This window comes from Triticum dicoccoides, chromosome 1A (genome assembly GCF_002162155.2).
Source record: "Triticum dicoccoides isolate Atlit2015 ecotype Zavitan chromosome 1A, WEW_v2.0, whole genome shotgun sequence".
In the NCBI taxonomy this organism is placed as follows: domain Eukaryota; kingdom Viridiplantae; phylum Streptophyta; class Magnoliopsida; order Poales; family Poaceae; genus Triticum; species Triticum dicoccoides.
Window position 1 is genome coordinate 22,013,723 of NC_041380.1, and position 7,776 is coordinate 22,021,498.

At 44.1% G+C, this 7,776-nt stretch overlaps 2 pseudogenes; both read right to left on the reverse strand.

The window, feature by feature from the left end:
* Positions 1-5,111: 5,111 nt before the first annotated feature.
* On the reverse strand, positions 5,112-5,195 carry LOC119295909 (annotated as a pseudogene).
* A 99-nt stretch (positions 5,196-5,294) lies between these two features.
* Positions 5,295-5,379, reverse strand: LOC119295934 (annotated as a pseudogene).
* Between the last annotated feature and the right edge of the window lie 2,397 nt (positions 5,380-7,776).

A 7,776-nucleotide genomic window follows, 5' to 3' on the forward strand; every position in this document is an offset into this window, starting at 1 on the left:
GGGTGGCGGGGGCGACGGCGATGACGGCGACGACGGGTGGCGTGGGCGACGGCGGTGACGGCGACGACGGGCGGCGGGGGCAGCGAGGGCGGCGCGCGATGGGCGACGGGCGCGGCGAAGAAGTTGGATCGAAAAGAAGTACTGGTGGTCGATGAAACTGATTTTTTTGTAAGTGACATATATATAGGAGGGGTCTTTAGTACCGGTTGGAGCCACCAACCGGTACTAAAGGCCAATTTTCGCCAGGCCAAGGGGCGGGAAACGACCCCTTCAGTACCGGTTCGTGCCACGAACCGGTACTAAAGACCCTCCCCCTTTAGTACCGGTTCAAGCCACCAACCGGTACTAATGGTTGTGCGCTGCCACCGGCGGTGCACAATGTTTAGTCCCACCTCGCCGAGCGAAGGGCAGCCGCACTGGTTTATAAACCCAGTCGTGGCTGCTCCTTCAAGCTTCTCTATATAGGAGGCTTCTGGGCCTAACTAGGGCGCGCTGCCTTGTGAGTCTGCTGGCCCTTCTGGGCCTGCATTTGCACACCCTAGGTCTGGCAGGCCCACTGGACAGCGCGCCAACAAATTTTGTATAGTTTTTTCTTTTCTGCATTATTTATTTTCTTCTATTTATTTTTGAGTAATTTTTTATATAGTTTTTTTTCTTTTCTGCATTATTTATTTTCTTCTATTTATTTTTTAGTAATTTTTTTGTATAGTTTTTTTATTTTTTGTATTATTTCTTTTCTTCTATTTATTTTCTTTTATTTCCAGTTTGTACAAGAAGTGCGTCCAGTTTTTGCCGTGACCCTCTCTACTATTTCGCACATGCTATGCGGGTGAAATGATGATACCATGTCAATTTTCAACATTTTCAGAATTAATTTTGTAGTGATTTTCAATTTCACGGTCATTTAGCTCTCTAAACAATTAGGTAAATGACCGAAAAACAACAAATGATGTCAGAACATGTTGGAAATTGATGACGTCGTTTTGAATGTTGCGTACTGAACACAAAAGAAGTCTGGAGTTCAAATAAGTTTAAAAAACATTGAAGTGCCCGTGTAACAGATGAGTTCTCGTCCGAAACCCTGATACTCCGAAAGAGTTTGTCCAGTTTGTACACGAAGTGCGTCCAGTTTTTGCCGTGACCCTCTCTACTCTTTCGCACATGCTATGCGGGTGAAATGATGATACCATGCCAAGTTTCAATATTTTCAGAATTCATTTTGTAGTGATTTTCAATTTCACGGTCATTTAGCTCTCTAAACAATTAGGTAAATGACCGAAAAACAACAAATGATGTCAAAACATGTTGGAAATTGATGATGTCGCTTTGAATGCTGCATACTGAACACAAAAAAAGTCCGGAGTTCAAATAAGTTTAAAAAACATTGAAGTGCCCGTGTAACAGATGAGTTCTCGTCCGAAACCCGGATACTCTGAAAGAGTTTGTCCAGTTTGTGCACGAAGTGCGTCCAGTTTTTGCCGTGACCCTCTCTACTCTTTCGCATATGCTATGCGGGTGAAATGATGATACCATGCCAAGTTTCAACATTTTCAGAATTCATTTTGTAGTGATTTTCAATTTCACGGTCATTTAGCTCTCTAAACAATTAGGTAAATGACCGAAAAACAACAAATGATATCAGAACATGTTGGAAATTGATGACGTCGCTTTGAATGCTGCATACTGAACACAAAAGAAGTCCGGAGTTCAAATAAGTTTAAAAAACATTGAAGTGCCCGTGTAACAGATGAGTTCTCGTCCGAAACCCTGATACTCCGAAAGAGTTTGTCCAGTTTGTACACGAAGTGCGTCCAGTTTTTTCTGTGACCTTCTCTACTCTTTCGCACATGCTATGCGGGTGAAATGATGATACCATGCCAAGTTTCAACATTTTTAGAATTCATTTTGTAGTGATTTTCAATTTCACGGTCATTTAGCTCTCTAAACAATTAGGTAAATGACCGAAAAATAATAAATGATGTCAGAACATGTTGGAAATTGATGATGTCGCTTTGAATGCTGCATACTGAACACAAAAGAAGTCCGGAGTTCAAATAAGTTAATAAAAATAAAAAAGAGGTGCAATGCTGGTTAATTTGCTTCAAGCCTTTCGGAATAGTGTAGACTACACTGCACATAGCTCAGTGCAATCTATGCTATTTCGAAAGGCTTGAAGCTAATCAACATGCAGGTGAGCATTGCGCCTCTTCGTCATTGTCTGTGCACTCACGGCTTATAAACTGCTCATACTGCCTCTCTCTTGGCGAGGTGGGACTAAAATTCAGCTTACTAAGAAACTCTAGTACCGGTTCATGGCATGAACCGGTACTAAAGGTCTTCGTGGGGGCCCCAGCCTGACCATAGCCTGACACAGCCTCATTAGTACTGGTTCGTGGCATGAACCGGCACTAAAGGTTGCCCACGAACCGGTACTAATGATGCCCGCCCGCCTAGCCATTGGAACCGGCACTAATGGTCACATTAGTGTCGGCTCAAATTCAAACCGGCACTAATGTGCTTCACATTTGACCCTTTTTCTACTAGTGCTAAGAGATCAATGATCAATTGTTGTGTCTCCAAGGGGTGCCCCTCCCTGTATAGAAATGATTGGAGGAGGGGGAGGGGCCAGCCTCGTATGGCGCGCCCCATGAGGAGTCCTACTCCCACCGGGAGTAGGACTCCTCCCTTCCAAGTAGGAGTAGGAGAGGAGAAGGAAGGGAGAGAAGGAGAGAAGGAAAGGGGGGCATCGCCCCCCCCTCCTTGTCCAATTCATACTAGAGGGGGAGGGGACGTGCGGCTGCCCTGGCCGCCCCTCCTCTTCTCCCACTAAGGCCCATTAGGCCCAATATATTCCCCGGGGGGTTCCGGTAACCCCCCGGTACTCCGGTATATGTCCGAAACCTTCCGAAACACTTCCGATGTCCGAACATAGTCGTCCAATATATCGATCTTTATGTCTCGACCATTTCGAGACTCCTCGTCATGTCCGTGATCATATCCGGGACTCCGAACTACCTTCGGTACATCAAAACACAAAAACTCATAATACCGATTGTCACAGAACTTTAAGCATGCGGACCCTACAGGTTCGAGAACTATGTAGAGATGACCGAGACACGTCTCCGGTCAATAACCAATAGAGGAACCTTGATGCTCATATTGGTTCCTACATATTCTACGAAGATCTTTATCGGTCAAACCACATAACAACATACGTTGTTCCTTTGTCACACTACAAGAAATATGTCAACTTGTGACCCTCACTATTGGTCTCTAAAAGGTCATTGATTTTCATTTGCGACCTTTTTTTGACCAAAAACAGAAGGTCAAAAGCTGGCGGTCGTAAACTAAAATTAACGACCTTCTCTGTGAGAAGGTCGTGGAATTCCACGACCAAAACCAAAGGTCGTTGATTCTATGACCTTCTGTTTTGGTCGCTAGCTCTGTGCCCAGGCCACGTCGGATCCGACGTGGCAAACTGACGTGGCAAAATTGCGACCAATTGAAAAGGTTGTTGATAAGATTCAGCCAGGTCCAATTCGACACTTTACATGGGCCGAGCCCAACAATTCAGCCTATTTGTGTTTTTTCTCATATTAATTTTGGTCGGGTAGATGGGCCAAGCCCAACATTTCAGCCTTGTTATTTTTGGGCCTAGGCCTTTTTGTTTTCTTGGCCTTCACCTTTTCACAATTGATTTTTAAGCGATTTTCTTCACTTTCCCGAATTGTTTGATTTGTGGCCTTTTTAGGGCCCAAGTAGTATTTGTTTCATTTCTGATGTATCAGCAATTAATGAACTGATCCTCAAAAAACAATAAATAATCAACATTTCCAATATTTCAATCACCCAAATTTTCACAAATGGCGACCAAAATGAGTATATTATATATATTACAATCATGCATAGTTCACATCATCTGGTAATTTACAACACCCAGGAAGTGCAAACACCCAGGAACATCAAGGAACATCTCTGAAGTAAACACCCAGGAACACCCAGGAATAAACACCCAGGAACATAAAACACCTAGGAAGATAAAACTAGCTACAAAGATGAAGTGTTCCCTTCTTCGAACTTCTTTAGCCTAGAGCTCCTGTAGAAGAGAGGAAATTATGTTATCATGGCTGCCAATGAAAGCAATATCTTCCAACAAAGAACAACTAGGAAAAGAATAATGAACAGAATAATAAACAGATACACAAGCAGCTAGGAGCATGGATAACAATAGTATACTGTTGCTGAGGCATTAGCATGGATAACAGAATAATGAAGTATGGATAACAGGAACAACACCTAATATATTATACTATTGCTGAGGCATTAGTATAATGAACAGAACTTCCTGAAGTATACTGCTCCTGCTGAAGTATACAGTTGCTGCTGCTGAGTTTGCATTAGTTTACAAATCTTATAGAATAATTTGTTTATGCTAGGAATTCATCAGTTTGTACAATACTATAAAGGGAAAATAAAACAACAGAATTGCATAGGGCAAATAAAACGTTTTAACCTGCTGTTGTTCTACACCTCAACATGGATAACAAATCTAACAACGATGGTTGTCGTCATCCTTGCGTTGATTAGTTAAAAATAAGAGCAGCAGAGCAAATATGTGTATTACACAGACAAACAGGGGTGCTCCTGTTGGGTTGTAACATGAAAGAGCCAGGTTTTTATTACTGCTAAAAAATACTTAGCAACCACAACAAATTATGATCAAAGGAATGGCAATGAATCTAAGGGTTTATTTTTGGCAAAATATCCAAGGTTGAGAAATCCAAAAATGCAAAAAAACACCGATCAACTGTAGTTGTTTAACCATCACCACACTAATGAACATGTGTTCAAGAGAGTTGTTCGATCCAAAGAATTGAAGACAAATAAACGAAAGAGAAATGTTTCAATTCTATTCAGAAGTATAGTCCAAGCAATATCTGACTTATGATGAAATGCATAGGTCCAGCCGATGACTACACAACAGCAACTACTTCAGAATTGGCTGGAGAAATGCTTATCCTTTTTATTCTTCAACGATGTAAAAAGAAATGCCAACACTGCACCATCAACAACAGACTCTCACCCAACTAATATACTAGAGCTAGATCAACCAAGCATCAGTTTTAAAAAGCTCGTTTTAAGATACTTCAACGACGTAAAATCTCAGTAGCATCTCCTTGTAACATGATATGCTCAGCTGACAAATGATTCACATGCAACTCCTCTACATTATATCACACCAACACACGGAGCTGCATCTCTAGATGAGGAACAAAAAAACGTTGATGGCATGCTAAGCATCAGTTTTAAAAAGCTCAATTTTAGATCATCAAAGACCGAAAAGGCCGCAGCGGTCTAAATGTTTCACATCCTCTACCCAGCACAACATCATCATCGTCACGGAAAGGCCGCAGCGGTCTAAACAGTCAGCTATCCAAAAAAACATAGTGACCCACATCACCAATGAGCTACTGTGAGCATGTAAGGACCAGATACAATGCAGAGCTACTAAGCAAATGGGATCGGGCAGAAGGGCAAAGAGAGGGAGGTGGCTACCTTCTCCACAGGGGAACTTCCTGGTGGTGATGTTGAGCAGCATCCTGACCGGGCCCTTGACCTTCAGCTGCTTCTCCTTGGCGCCCTTCACAAGATCTGAGGTCACTGTTCAACACACGCACGCACAAATGCATTAGATCGGAGGTGCACAAATCCAGCCTCATCCAACCAAGCACTAACAAACACATGAATGATACTAACATAAGCCATATAGTACTCTTGGAAGTGTGCAGTGAATTTGCACAGGAGTACGTACGTACAACACAATAGAAACCTCAAGAATCACGGTGTGGAATACAATGAGGAATGTTTGTTTGGTCGAGGATGGGTCAGGCGCCCTTGATCACGAGACGGGGCAGCCCAGGCTGTTGATGCAGTACTTGCTCACACTACCCAAGAACATCCTGTTCAACCAAAGGAACCGGATCAGCTTGTTTCTTTAATACACGAAAGGTGACGCCTATCACACAAGCAGGCAGGCAACTGTCCTAGAAACTTCATGATCTAAATAGATTACAAGATGAACTCCCGGAAAAAAATCGCTAAATGAACTGATCTAGAAGGTTACTACAGTGCTACTACATGGCTGCACTAAAGAATGTGAAGATGCAGTTCTAGATACGTAGGATTTGAATCAATTTTGGCTGTACAAGTAGAGTTCTTCACTGTGACCATGAGAGATTTCCATGAAGCAGTGCAAGTCAGTTTTCAGTAGCTACTACTAAGACAGACTGCCTGAACAGTTCTATCCGCGGCATTCAGTTCTATGGAAAGAAAAATGCTATGCCAAGGCGCAAATGCGCTACAGATCAAGAGAAATTTATCTATACACATGCAGTTTCATGTATGCAGGAGCAGATGTAACACATACTTCACACTGTATCAGATTCATAATGACACATCCTAGCAAAACTGAAGCTAATTTCGATCACGCAGTCGCCGCCATGGGCAAAGCTCTGTAGCAGGCTCGCCTGGCCACTCAGACAATATCCTCGATCTGCAAGGGCAAGAACAAGAGTAAGTTTTGGTCACGGTAATAAGATGATGATATAAACAAATGATTGGCGGATGGTGAAATGTACACAAGACAGCATGTTTTATTGCTTCCTTCTGATTGCTCACAACAATAACATCCCGGTCCTATGTTTGCAGTACAGAAAGCCACAAAGAATTTGGTGGCAGACAGAATATTTATGCTTCCCTTTTCAATGGAGCCCCAAACCAAATACACCCTCGTCAATAATGCAAGTCCGTAGATGCAATGTAACATTGGACCACTAAATGACTATGTAAAGCATGATAATGGCCTAACTAGATCTGAGATTTCACACAAGTGGCAACTATACTAGTACAGTAGTTCACCCATGTCTCATGAAAAGCACGATCCTCGTACTGCAATTGCTTATCAGATCTAAACTACAAAACGAAATGGCTAGACATCACAGATCACATGCTTAAATTAGGAACTACGAACAGTTCATGTTCCTCATAAATTCAGAAGGGTCGCACAGATCGAACACTAATTGCCGCATTCCCGGGGGGAAAACAATTAGACCTACATGGGAAGGTAATCCAGTAATCCGATCACGGTTCAAATTGCGCATCAATTACAACCTAAATATTCCAGACTAGAGAAGATCTGACATCGAAAGGGGCGAGAGATGGGATGAGATGGGGTATGACGAACCAGGATGCCGTGCTCGAGGCAGTAAAGTTCCCAGCACGCATTGCCGAACTGGATTACAGGAAGTCGCCAGGATGTCGACGCCGACGAGCGTGGCCGGCACGATGCCGAAGATGAAGTCGCCGAAGGAGATGTTGTAGCTCCGAGGCGCGCGCCGTGGTGCTCCTGCCATGGGTCGGGCGCGCGAGGACGGTCGGGCTACTCCCGCTTCTCCTCCAGAGGCCTCCGCCGTGCGCTGCTCCCATGCAAGCCCTGCATGTCACCCAAGGAGAGGAGAGGAGCAATATGTTAGGAACCGCGTTAGAGGGAGGGGAGGCGCGGAGTGTCGTGCGTGTACGTGGTTGTGGCGGGGCACGCCGCCATCCTGGCCGTGGACTACCTGCCTATGGTCGCCGGGCCGGCGAGACGAGGCGCTGCGCGACAAAATCCCAAGGACGGAGTGGTTGGTTGGCTCAGAGTCGATAAGGCTAGGAGAGAACGGGAGGGAGGGAGGATTTCGATCTCGTCTATGGTGAGGGTCGTCGATGGTGGGCGGC